The sequence below is a fragment of the Equus przewalskii genome, chromosome 1 (assembly GCF_037783145.1).
Source record: "Equus przewalskii isolate Varuska chromosome 1, EquPr2, whole genome shotgun sequence".
Taxonomy (NCBI): domain Eukaryota; kingdom Metazoa; phylum Chordata; class Mammalia; order Perissodactyla; family Equidae; genus Equus; species Equus przewalskii.
Genome location: NC_091831.1, coordinates 183254459 through 183267682, shown reverse-complemented (window position 1 = coordinate 183267682; position 13224 = coordinate 183254459). Strand labels below are relative to the sequence as shown.

At 45.7% G+C, this 13224-nt stretch overlaps 1 long non-coding RNA gene across 6 annotated transcripts in view; it reads right to left on the bottom strand.

Annotated features, from left to right (window-relative positions):
• Positions 1-13224, bottom strand: part of LOC139078123 (uncharacterized) — a 57945-nt gene that overhangs the window by 19987 nt on the left and 24734 nt on the right. The window contains exons 1-2 of one of the 6 annotated variants that reach the window (XR_011530917.1): positions 8896-9478; positions 1396-7820 (exon numbers count right to left, since the gene is read on the bottom strand). The exons of 4 other annotated variants lie outside the window; for them this stretch is intronic. This is a non-coding gene — a long non-coding RNA (uncharacterized lncRNA). Of the gene's footprint in view, positions 1-951; positions 1232-1395; positions 7821-8895; positions 9479-13224 lie in introns of those variants that run through there. One more of the 6 variants, XR_011530916.1, reaches the window with a different exon arrangement.

Genomic DNA, 13224 nt, shown 5'->3' with positions numbered 1-13224 from the left:
TCTCCTGAAGTCACCTGCGATGACTGCTCCCCGGTGCCATGCATTTCCTTTATTTTGTCTTCAAGACTCCCACCCTGAGGAGAGCTCTCAAGGGCTGCATAGAATGCGCCCTGAAGACATTGCTGCACTCATCGTGACCCCACCTTCTGAAAATGAGCCACATTTCTAGTAGTTCGGTGGCAGGAGAGAAATTACGCACCCCCTCCTGTCACTCCAAGAGGAGTGCTGGAGCAAACATAACCCACCAGGCGTGGCATCGCTGCACTGAGCTGGGCGCACCCACAGCTGGGGAGGATTTCACGGCAGGCTGTGGGAGGTGGTGAGTGGGGCTCCAGGTTTGCCGGGAAGCATGAATCACAGAACTGCTGTTCTTCAGAAGCTACCACATTGTAAGCAAAGAGCTGATAATTATGTCAATGAACATTCTACTCTCTCTTTACTGCACTGATCTGTTCGCTTACAAAACTAAAACTTCTAGGTTTTTTTCCCAAAGGCCATATACTTCTGAAAAAGTTTCACTAAAAAGGAAACCTTGGAGTGGAGAAAGAATTTTATTTTCATAAAGTTTTTATTAACAGGTGTTCCTTCATCATGTTTAATGAGATAGATTACTCAGTTAATTACTTTTATAAAATTAAAAGGCAATATGTAAGAGGGAAACTGCAATAAAGCAAGCAAAACTACAGATTGTGGTAAAAGTAGCTGTGATGGTGGTAAATTTCAGCAAATTGGAAAAGTCTCTTTTGATTCCCCTCCAGCCAGCCTTTATCAAGTACCCTTATGTGCCGAACACCATGCCAGATGCGTGGGGAGTACAAGGAGGCAGTGTAGAACATGGCCTGTGCCCTCAGGGCATTCTTAGTTTGATTGGAAAGAGCAGTGATATGTAGACAGAGATACAAAAATCAACAGTTCTAGGACGTGAGTATTGTGATGGTCAAGAGTGCAGACCTGGAGCCAGATTGCCTCCGGAGAATGCCAGCTCGACCACTCCAGGCCAGGACTGGAGCAAGATGCTCACCTCAGCACACAGTTTGAGAGGGTGCCCAAATCAACCTTGGAATCACAATAAATAACAGTTTAAAAAATCAAAATTAATGCAAAGAATTCACGACGCACAAAATAGCAGAAGTTTAAATAAAGGCAGGCTGCAACGATGCTGTGCCGTCACGTTGAAGCCTCAGGCAAAAGGAAGAGAGTGCGATCCTATATACATGTTTCAGTGTATTTTTGACGGTTAATTTTTTTCCGGGACGTTAACGTAGTTGAGAAAGTAGCGAAAACTGAAAAGTAGATGTATTAAAACTCCCATTATTTTAAGCTTAAATATTTTATTTTTACCCCAAACAGAATTTGTTACAATTATACGTCTCTGAAAGCAAACTCATCACTTACCAGCTTTGTAATCCTGGATGAGCTCCTCAACTTCTGTGTCTTAGTTTCCTCTTCTGTAAGTGCGACCTCACAGGGATGGTGTGAAGATTAAACGAGTTATTATGTGTTGAGCGCTTACAACAGGCCCAGCCCCAGCAAATTCTCTTCAAGGGGAGCCATTGTTAGTGCTGTGTCTTTATTATATAGACAATGAAAGTTGTAGAAGATCAGAGACGAGAGATCAGTTTTAGCTGAGATGATTCGTCTCTCGTTGTCCGATATAGCTCCCACAGGAACCGCTGTATACGCTCGTCTAGAATAGGTCGAGTCCCCTAAGTGGCACTTGATACATATTTATTTATTGAATGAAAGGTAATCAGAAGATGCTTCACAGGGAAGACGGGATTTGAGCTGGTTGGCCTTGGATAAATAATAGCAATAAAAGGAGCCGGTGAGGGAGGGCGTAATGACTTTGAGAGGACTGACTTTGAATTACTAGTCATACACCCAATTGGAAATATCCGTCAGTCATACGGAAATGTGAGATTAGCACTTGGAAGAGAGACAGAGCCAAAATGTAAATCTGGGCATAATGCACCTGGTCATGACAGGAGCATCACCTAAGTAGATGCCCTCTCCAGAGGAGGATGTGCACAGAGAATCGAAAAGAGCAAAGGACAAGATGGGGAGACGGTGACTGGATGAGTCTGAAGAGGAGCTGGGGAAGCATCTTCGGATCCAGGATGGTTTTCAGATAGTGGCCTCTGAATCATGCAACGTCTCCCTGGCTCCTTAGACAACCCTCAGAAATAAGTGATGGGACTCGCGAGTAAGAGAGACCAGATCATTAAGGGGCTCATTCTGAAATATTTTGTTTCTTCTGAAAGTTGATGAAAGTTCAAATGAAACTTTCAGCAGTTCATAGAGAATATTTTAACATCATATATTTACTTCTAATTAAACTCCAAAAAGAGATATTTCTAATATAATCTTATTAAATAACAAAGTCACGAAAACTTTGAAAGCTGAAGAATCTAAACCCCTCCTCCCATGCTTTCCTCTCAATATGGAACACTTTATATTGCCTCTAATTTGTGAATTGATTATTCTTCAAAATTCGCTTTTTAAGCCAGTAATTTGGAAACACCAGCAATGTGGCTTGGTTCCCAGTCCACCTTGCAAATGCATATTTGTCCCACAGTGTCCCTGAACCACATTATCAATAATTCCCTAAGCCTCAACTTATCGTAATGTGGTTTCTATGACAACCACCCTACTGGATGGTTTGCCCAGTTACTTGTCTCCTCTACAAGCTCCTTTAGGGCAGAAGATATGCTTTAATTACCTTTGTATCCTCAGCACCTAGCATCCCGCCAGGCTGACATATGGGAGATGCTCAACACATACATGTTAAGTGAATGAATGAAGAACAGAATTCTGAGCTCTCTTCTAGCCTTGTCAGTGGAAGAAGGGATTCTCTCCACTTCCTTACATAGGGAATTAGAAGGCTGCTGGGACATGCAGGGGGCATACGTGATGGGGGGCAGGGGCAGGTTGGAGAGAAAAGACACTTGAGGCTGTAAGGGGAGGGATGGCGGCTGTTGAGGTAACCCCTGGAGCCCAGGGAATGGAGAGGAGCTCAAGAAACACAGGAGCGGAAATGTACAAAACACATTTACAAGCCATTTGTAAGCTCTTGGGGGATAAGTTGGCGGATCTACACTACTGGTTGCTTGTTTACTCTACCCCTTCCTTCCTTGGGAAAGCCCAGATTTGGTCTCCATGGCCTCGTGCCATGAAAAGGGTACCCTGGGTCAAGCCTTGAAGGAATGGTCTTGATTCAGTTTTAGCTAAGGAGACATGAGAAGAAATCTGCTGGGGTCGGGGTGTAGTTCTGGGAGAAATTCTCTTGCTATTAAGAAGAGATAAGTAGGAAGAAACCATTCCCCTCCTCTGACTCTAGAAATCTTGCTGCAATTAGATGCTTGGAAGTGCCTGAGCTGTCTTGGGACAAGTGGAGGAGCCAATGCACAGAGGGTGGCAGAGAGGAACAAGAGACAGGATCTGGGTCTTCCATGATGTCAGTGAGCTCCTGGATTAGCCAATCTTAGACCCAGCCTAAGTCTGGCCTTGTTAGTGGAACAATAAGTCTCACTATTGTTTAAGCCCATTCGCAATCAGAGTTTCTGTGACTCAATAGTGGTTACAGTTTTATGCAGATCTGACCCTCCCTCCTAGTGATTCACCAATTTCACCAGGATCCAGCCTTATATGTGTGGAATGAACTAGACGTGTAAATTCCCCAAATGTGGATCCTTTGCTTTTTGGAATCAGCACCTATAATGAGTAAAAAATTTTGGCATATGCTTACTTTGAACGTACCAGTGAATTATTAGGCTCACATGCTGGCAGAGATACCTCACCCAAGTCGCCTTGCTACCCTAAATTGGAAAGTCAATAGTAAACGGACTCTATTCAAAGAAGCACTTGGAACCTGGGACTCAGTAAGAAGCTTGATTGTAGATGATATGATATTTAATTTGTAACACAAATATGTGTTTCCAGTTGGAGTAGAAGTCCCATATTAATTACAGATAGAATTGCTGACTTGGTTCACAGAATGTAGACAAGAAACACTCCTCATTCCTGACTCTAAAAAGTTAGGGTCAGAAAGGAGGGAGTGACACTGTTCACACCAGAATAGATTGTGTCTCTTAGGAAACTTTAAGGAGTCACAGAAGATAGTGACACCAAATACAAATCCAATTAACCCTTCTATTTGGCAGCTGATAGCTTTTCAGGATTCTATTTTATTTCTCCCCTCGTTCATTTTAAACGTTATTGACAAGACTTTGAAAAATCTATTAATTTGTTTTTATTCCCCTCCCACCGCATGTAGCGACCCCCTCCCTTCTCTCCTTGGAGCAGAGAGCAGGTTTGTGACAGAGCAGAAAGCATCAATTGCCTGTGAGATATTTTCCTTCTTGACTTTGATTTTCAAAAGCTTATGCCATTCATTAGTTTATTGGTGTGTGTGTCTGTGTGTGTGTATTTGGTGGTTGTGCTGGGGGAGGTCCTGTAAGGGAAATTTGAAGACAGTGGGATGTCCGTCAGACTAAAAGATTCCTGGAGATAGGAGGGAGGGACAGAGGTCTGTGGGTTCCTCAGCATCAGGAACCAGAGCCACATCCATAGGAGTGCCCTACGGAGGCGACCAAATCTTCAAAGGTTTACCTTTTGGTGTGTCTGGGAAGACGGGACTCTAGGCATCCGCCTTGCCAAAGATCTCCATGCTTAAAGTGCCACAGGGAAAAACAGAGCCAGCAGGTCCTATGGGACTGCACTTGCCAGGACAATGGGTATCTCACCAGTCACCAATGCAGTCCAGTGACTGATGACCAGAGAGCCTCCCCCACATCCTGGCACTAAGAGACCCTGGGCTTCCAAATGACCCTTGGGGTCAGGGGGCTCTGGGGCAGTCCAGTGTGCCTGGGGATCCATTCCCTTCTTGCTATGTAGGAAAAGGTGAAGTTGAAATTACATTGATTTAAATACATGAAAAAATGCAGTATCTCTTGCCACCTAGGTCTGTGGCCTGTGATTCACACCTGCGAATATTGACTATTTAGAGCCCATACTCAGTGAAATTTCTCTCTACTTGAAGTTAGTTGTGTCCACTTTTGGAATGTGCCAGAAACCCTTGACTCTAGATTTGTCTTAAAATCTCTTAAGTACAGCTGCTTTTCTGTGGAGGGGCATACCCTGCCTGCTTCCAGCACTGGAAACACTTCTTTAGGTTTGAGCACAGAAACATCAGATGCCACATTTAATTCTTGGTTGCAAGCAACAGAGGTCAGCCCCAGCTAACGCTTTCTAAGCTGGAACGCATTGGAAGGTCATCGAATAGTCCCCAGGATGGATGGGAGGACTGGAGAACAGGGCTTAGGAAATGCCCTGGAAACCCAGAAAGGATGGGCATGAGGACCTAGCCGAGGCCGTGTCCCTGCTGGTGACCCACTGCTGCCCACAGGATGACGCCATCACCACAAGTGGCTTCTGAATTATCTTTGAATCTTGCTTCACTCCCTGATATTCAGAGTCCCGGAGAGGAGGGTCTGATTGGCTGGGCCTGGCTCCTGCACCGCCCCTGGATGTCTGGGGCAGGAGCGGGGACCGCCCGCCCTTGACAGTGTAGAGCACTGATCTCCCCAACACAACTCACACAGGGAAGTCCCTCCAGATGGCAAGGGATGCTGAGCAGAGATTGAACGAACCAGACAAACGTCCACCATGTTCCCAACCCCTTAGGGAGAAGAAAGGGGGTCAAAGTTCTGAAAGCTCCAGCTTGAAATTAACTACGTTGGAGATGCATTCACCTTATTTCCTGGAATCCAGCGCTGTAAAAGCTTAGTGCAGGCTCATCGTTTCACTTCCAGATCAATTTGTAACCCATGGCCCTGATTCATGCATGTACTTGGCCCTGCTCTCTGGTCCTGGAATGCTTCTTCTGTTGATGTTAGATTACTGCGGCAAGTCCTCAGGCTCAGGGGCTGAAAGCCTTGCCAGGCACCTAAGTCAGAGCAACCTTTCACCTCCTCTCTCACCCCTGACCCCACCCTGATGCACACTGTCCTGTTGGTTTCCTAATAAAGCTAGGAGGAAGGTCAACTTAAGGACCGTAGATTTAGGAGGCTATTTTTGTCTTCTTACTTATAGGCAGAACTAAATTCTCAGAAAAATAGGAATATGGCCTGTTTTTTAAGCTCTTCAGAAGTGGGAAAACGCTGTCCTTAATACATCCAACAGTAAATAAGACACAAGCTGTGTTTGAAGATTCCGTAGAAAACAGAGAACACTTGATAAAAACAGGAAAGGAGACGCTCACAGACTATCTCCAGATCCGTTCACGCGCACAGGAGGAAGCTGCCGAGGGCCTCACGACGATGCCGGGGCGTTTCAGCCCATCTGGGATGCTCCTGCTGCTTCTCCAGCTTCGAGCAATGGACGATGGACCCACTGAGCAGACAGCTGTGCTCCTTTCAGGTAGGAAAAGAGTCTTCTCGCACCTCTGGCAGCACTGAGGGAAACAGCCTCAGGGTCCGTGTCCGACCAAAGAGTCTCCTTTTTCTAGAGGTTCATCAGGATCCAGGAGCTGACAGAGACATGTGCTCTGGAAAAGGAAAACTAGATGCAGTCTGAGGGCACGTCACACCCACAGCTGTGCGCCAGAGAGGGTACAGAGTCTCAGAAAGAGCTTATGAGCCATAAATGACCAACGCTTAATAAACGCTTCCTAGCTACTTTCTTTCAAGAAGAACAAGTTGGGAAATTTTACACAGAGGCAAAATCTTCCCAATTCTTCTTGTTCTAATTTTCCTTAATTTGTTCACTTCATTCACTGTATCTTTAAGGGTCTTACGGTGTTAGGTTGTCCTAAGGAAAGATGAAGTGCCCCCTATGCTGTGCCACCCTCCAGCATCCCTAACCCATGTGTAACTGAAGGTGCCAATTAGCAGGACCTGGAGAGTCACAGCACCGTGGCCTCAAAGTTGGCCACTGGCCAAGAAGAAACAGGTTCCAGCCGGCTGTACCTGAGGTTTTGAAAGCCACTGTACCCAACCCCAGGGTGCGGTGTGAAGCCTGGACAAGAACAGGCAAACTCCTGCTGAGCTCCGTGGCTGCGTGGGGCGAGCCTGCTCTGGGCTCACTCCCAGTTAGGCCCCGAAATGGGAAACCTGGGGCGGAGGTGAGAAGCCCAAAGGAAAACAGCAAATTTTAAAATTCTAAGGGCTCCGCTGAGACACAGAAGCCTGCGTCCCTCCCCGTCCCTTCCTCACTGCCCATCACGCTGCTAAAGGCGTGTCTGCCTCACAGAGCAGCAAGTTTGTCAAAACTGAGGAGGAAAGTAAAGCTACGTATTTGTCTCCTGTTTCATCAGAGGCGAAGCTAAAGTAGAGTGTTTATAAGCATCATACAAGATATAAACTATTGAAGTTCCTCACAACGTCTTCCCAAATATGACTGACAACGGCTGACGGTCGTGGAATGAGGCTTTTATATGACTCACATGTATTTCTTTCCGTTTCTTAGCTGTCACACTCATCCCATAATAAGAGGCTTTCTGGTCTATTATTACTTCAGGAACACTAACATTTCTCAAGGGACCTCCCTCCCCCATGGAGTTTTTACTCTATCTCCAGAGAAGATAGCATTCTCAAAGAGTGAGTCAATTTATCAGGTTGGTTAAAGCGTAAATTCCTCGGCCATCGCTCTTTACCGGCCATCAGATCTGCATAGATTTGCAATGTTAGACCAAGTTGTACATCTGAAGGGAAGCCTTCCGCTGCTCAGAAGTTCCCAGGATGAGTTTTACAAGCAGTGACGAGACCCTCACACTTCCATGGCTTTTGGTATAAGTCGTTGGCTCTTGATCATGATACTTTAGCCTTCAGAAGAAAGTGAAAAATGATTTAGATTCCAAAATGGAAATGTAATATGTGAGTTCCACAAAATCTAGGTGCACCATATATTTTAATGTATAAAGATGCTCCTAAACTCCACCAGTGTTGCTTTTGTGCTCAGCAGATGGCCCAGCCTCCTGCTTCACTGAGAAGGGAGAGAGCATCAGGACCAAAGGCTCCCTCAACTTCTCTCCTCTCTACCTCCTAACTTGTCTTTTCACTCACCTCCTTCCTCCCAGACCCACCTGATGCCATCTCCACCACCCTGAAACCTCAGGCCACTCACAGGCCCCGTTCTCTTCTTCAGTGTATCCATCGCCACTAACTCCCCTTTTCCTCTGCTCCCCAAGAAACACAGTCAATGCTCTCTGCCCTGAAAAAACCTCTCAGTTCTACTTCTCGCTGCCAACCTCCTCGAATGCACTGTCCTCCTCTCTCTCCGCCAGTCATAAGACCTCACCCAACTGCCCTTGATACTAGCTTTTTGTCAGCTTGTGCCTTCTCCTTTGGATGTTCACATCTATTCTCATGGTTTCACATATTACTTATAAACCAATCATTTCAAAGAACTGTCTCTAGCCCTGAGGTCTCTTCTGAGTTCCAAACCATTTCTGAGTGCGTGAGGTACGAGAGGCACTGAATAAACAAGTCTAAACCCAAACTCATCGACTCAAACCTGAACCACCTCCCCCCCCCGAAAATGCCTGCCTTTTGTCAACCTAAGAGTTATTTTAAATATCAGAAATTCTATAAACAATAAAAGACTACAGTTATAGCATATAACCCCAAAGATACAGAGTCGTACAGGGGAAATCTGTGACACCCATAAAATAAGCAAGCAAAAACACTGAAAAATAGCCTAAAGTATCATTGAATAGAGAAACCCCAAAGGAACACAGAAAAATTTATTAAAATAGTGAATTAAAGTAATGTCTTAGAGACAACTGGTGGAGATCAGGCATGTCTAACAATTAAGAAGTCATTAACTGATGGCACTCGCTTGGATTTAATTTGCTTAGGCCTACCATTTCCAACTGAAAAGATCAAAGGATATCATTACCTGCACTATGGCATCACTGTTGGCAAAGTGGATTTGCCTGTTGGATCTGCCCCACACAGCAGGAAAGTTTGCTTCTAGAAAAAGAGTAAATGTGGTTTGCAGCTTTCCATGCTCACTTAGGGTGAGCAGACACCATGGTAAGCAAGCCCTGGAAGCACCAGGGGGAAAAACCATAAGGAGAAGATGGATGTCAAAAATCTTCACTTATTCCATGTGCCAAACAAAGTTACACACATGGCAAATCACAGTCGCTTTGTACAAGTGACTCTGAGATATAAAAGAACTGGATTCCAATCAATATTCATCAGTTCCCAGCTCTAATGTGTATATTATTCAGTGACCTTTGGCAAATGACTTAAATATTCTGAGATGATTTTCAGATCTAAAAATTGACTGTCTCACAGTTAAAAATCACTCAACAAAATCAAGCTGAAGCTCCAGAGAGATAGTTAAGTGTTTGAAATTCTCAGTCCTGCCAACTGACTTGTAGAATGTTCAAATATAACTTTACAGTTGCCAAAAAATAGAATAACATTAGCTTACATTTCTAGGAAATGTCAGATGAGGCAATTTGGAAAATCCACCTGCTGTGCCTGAGCCCGAATCTAAAACAATAAATGGTCCATTTTTCCCTGGAAGTTGAGTTCTACTGAATTAGTCTTGTTATAGGATGAAAGCCTGAAAGTAAACATGATGAATCACGCCTCCTGCCAGGCCCGCTTGTCGTGGCGCTAGCAGTGGCTCCTGCTCTCTTTCCAACCGGCTCTCGTAAGGAGCCAAGCATCCGAAGGAAAGTGTGATCAACAGATGCTCGTTTCCATAATTGGCGCTTTTCCAGTAGCCAACCCCAAATTTAATTAGCCACTTATCTGAAGCAGAAAAGGATTTCTAAAGCATTCTAGTAATCTGTGCTCATTCTCTCCACCGGTCCATGCCCCAGCCCCACGTGCCTCCTCACCCAGAACTCTTTGAAGCATGCACATCAAGCACAGGACATGTGCTAATTTTTACTGTAAATAAACAATTCTCTAAAAGTGTTCATGAGATTATTCTACTAGGGATAAAGAATAATATTCCATTGACCTGAAGACCACATATGGCACATGGGAAAGACACTGGAAATGAAGCTGCACAAGTAACTCATTACTAGCAGGTCAGCGTTTTTCCTGGGTTAACTCACAACTCTTCTGTGGTGACCTACGCAGCGCTGGACTCCCTCCAACCTGCAGCCGTCCCTGGTGGTCCCAGAGGCTGCATTCGTTTAACACTGCAGAGCAGTACCCTCACTCTTATTGCTCTGCCGACATTGTATTCAATGAACTCTGTCACGGCTCCAAATCCCTTGGAACAAAGGAACTGTCTACACTTAGTCCTCTTGACATCTGCTATAAGATGGGGTTTCCAGGAACTCATGCGGTCACGTGACTCCACAATCACCTCAGGGGGCCCTGTGGTTCAGGGGGCTGTTGTCAAGCCGAAACAAAAGGTAAGAATACCGCTCGGGTTTTGGCAGATGGTGTGGGGAGGTTAGGCACAGCACTACCTGCTGTGGACACGTTCCCCTGCCTGTCCAGCATCCTTTGCCCTGTCTGCTGGGACAGAACTCCTCTTGGTGGTAGTGAACCATCCATCTGGTTCCATCAGCTGACCCTCCCCCAGCACACTCCAATTCCTCCAAGGACACAAGGACTGGGAGAAAGTTGGACCTGTGACCCAGGTCAGGCCAGAGAACTCTTTGAAATTCAGGTTCTCAGAAAAGGCTTTCTCCCTGGTCACTGAGCTAAAAGAATACGAGTCTTGCCCACCACTTGGACAGAATCTGTCTACCGGGTGGAGGTGGGGGCCTGCCCGTACCACACCACTGGAGCCCTGGATCCAGCCCTGCCTGGAGTCAAAATGAGCTTGGCCTTCACTTCCAGGAGCTAATCAAGTCCTGTTTTTGCTCAAGGTACATGGGATGTGGTTCTTTCCCTGACAGCTTCCTGACCAATAAACACCTAACCTCACCCCTCTCCAGCTTCTGCCTAGCTTATGTAGATGATTATTTCCTTCCTCTTGTGATGTTTGCCCAAAATTCTTGATATCCTCCCCTCTAGCCCTTTAAACTCGGGTCAATGGGGCTGGCCCGGTGGCACAGCAGTTAAGTTCGCACACTCCACTTCTTGCCGGCCTGGGGTTCACTGGTTCAGATCCTGGGTGCGGACATGGCACCGCTTGGCAAAAGCCATGCTGTGGTAGGCGTCCCATGTATAAAGTAGAGGAAGATGGGCATGGATGTTAGCTCAGGGCCAGTCTTCCTCAACAAGAAGAGGAGGATTGGCAGTAGTTAGCTCAGGGCTAATCTTCCTCAAAAATAAATTAATTAATTAATTAAATTAAAAAAAATAAACTCGGGTCAAAATCTAACCTTTAAAGAAACGCTTCCTATGTTAACCCACATCTCCCAAAGTCTTATTGTACGCCTCAATGCATGTATACATGGATACATTCCATCCCATAATCATATCCCAAGTGCTATTCCATGAGACCCATCCTTGCTGTAAAACTGTTCCTTAACCGAGAAGTTTTAATTGCTGGAAAAAATAAGAGGATTCTCATTTTAAAGTGTCCTACTTATTAAAAATGGGCTCCCATGGTGAAATGCAGTGAGGATCCAGTGTGTGTGTGTGTGTGTGTTTTTAATAAATGCTAATATTCGAAAGCTTATTGTGAGCCAGGCAGTGTGCTGAGCACCTTACACTTTTCGTTAATCCTTACAACAAAATTACGTGCTGGATACTTTCATCTCCCACTTTAAAGAATAAGCTTCAAGACCTTGAATAATCTGTTCAAGGTCACATAGCGGGTAAGCTGGAGGAGCTAGACTGACTGAATCCGGGGCCCTTCTTACCATCCCCGAGCCCCACTCGCACACCAGGGACTGGGCATCTGCCTTCTTGGAACGCCCCAGTGAGGCTTCGGTTGGAGTCACTCTGCATAAGTAGCTCGGTACCAGCGGGTCAGCATCTTACCTGGGTTAACTCACAACTCTTCTACGAGACCTACCCAGCCGCAGACTCCCTCCAACCTGCAGCCAGACCCCAGGTGGTCCCAGCGGCTGCGTTCATTTAATACTGCTGAGCATCACTAAATGATTTGTTTTATTAACAGTGTTAATATCTTTTTTTAGACTTAAGTGAAATATGTTTGGTAATTTTGCTTCCTGGTCCACAGCAATTCTAAAGGAATGAAAACTTGGAAGTGACTGTGAGGTGGAGGTTGACCCCAGCAACAGTGATAGATGGCTGTAGAGTCAGGAGGAGCCTGAAACACTGCTACAGGAAGACACAGGAGCTCTAGATGTGCCCAGAGTCCGCCCTTCCATGGCTCTTCCTTGCCTGATTCACAGACAGCCCTCAGAGCAAGGAGCCGTCCTGTGGGCTCTCAAGGACAGCACCATCACAGGAAGTGGGTCCTCCCGGGCACTGGTGGCAGCCGCTAGCCCTGTAGAGTTGGCAAACGTGAACCTATTAAGAAGCTCACATGGGGATTACGTAGCTATTCTTTTACAACACGCAATCATCAAACTACCTCTACAAATTTCTAAATGCATCTTGATTCTTCCCTAGGTGGTAGTTTTGAGGCCAGGAATCGCTGATAAATCCGACTTCGTAATGGGTCACATTAGTGCTCGATGCCCAAATGTCCTTATTACACAGATAATAAATCCTCTTTCTTTCTGCGATGAACCAGTTGTACATCCCTATTTTAAACACTGTCTAAATTTGTAAATGTTTTATTTTAGATACCACTCCAGAGAAATTGTCCCCTGAGACTTGAGCGTCTTACTCAGAGAAGGGCACCACAGTCCCTTCATCAGCACCCCACACTTTTCCTTTCCACAAATTCAAGTAGACTAGAATGTGAATGAGAAGAGCGGGGAGAGCATCGTAGAAACAGACACACTGATGGGGCGAGTGGGGAGAGAAAGTCAAGGAGAGAGGAAGTCTATACGAAAAGTGAGCCTACCAAAGAGTTGGCTAAAAATGGAAAATGGTTATCTCAGGAGAGAAGGAAATCTCCCCCAGACACCCCACCACTATCTCTACTCCACACATGTGAGTGATATTTTTTGTACCAAACTCTGTAGAACTTTGGTAGCCAGCCTCCAAGGTGACCCCAGTGATTCACACTCTTGTGTAGTCCTCTCCCACAATGAACAGGCCTGACCTGAGTAACCAACCGCGTACTGTGCAAACGACGGGACGTGACTTTTGAGGCTAGGTCATAAAGGACAGCGTGGCTGCCACGCTGTCTCTCTAGGACCAGTGGATCTGAGGGAGGCCAGCG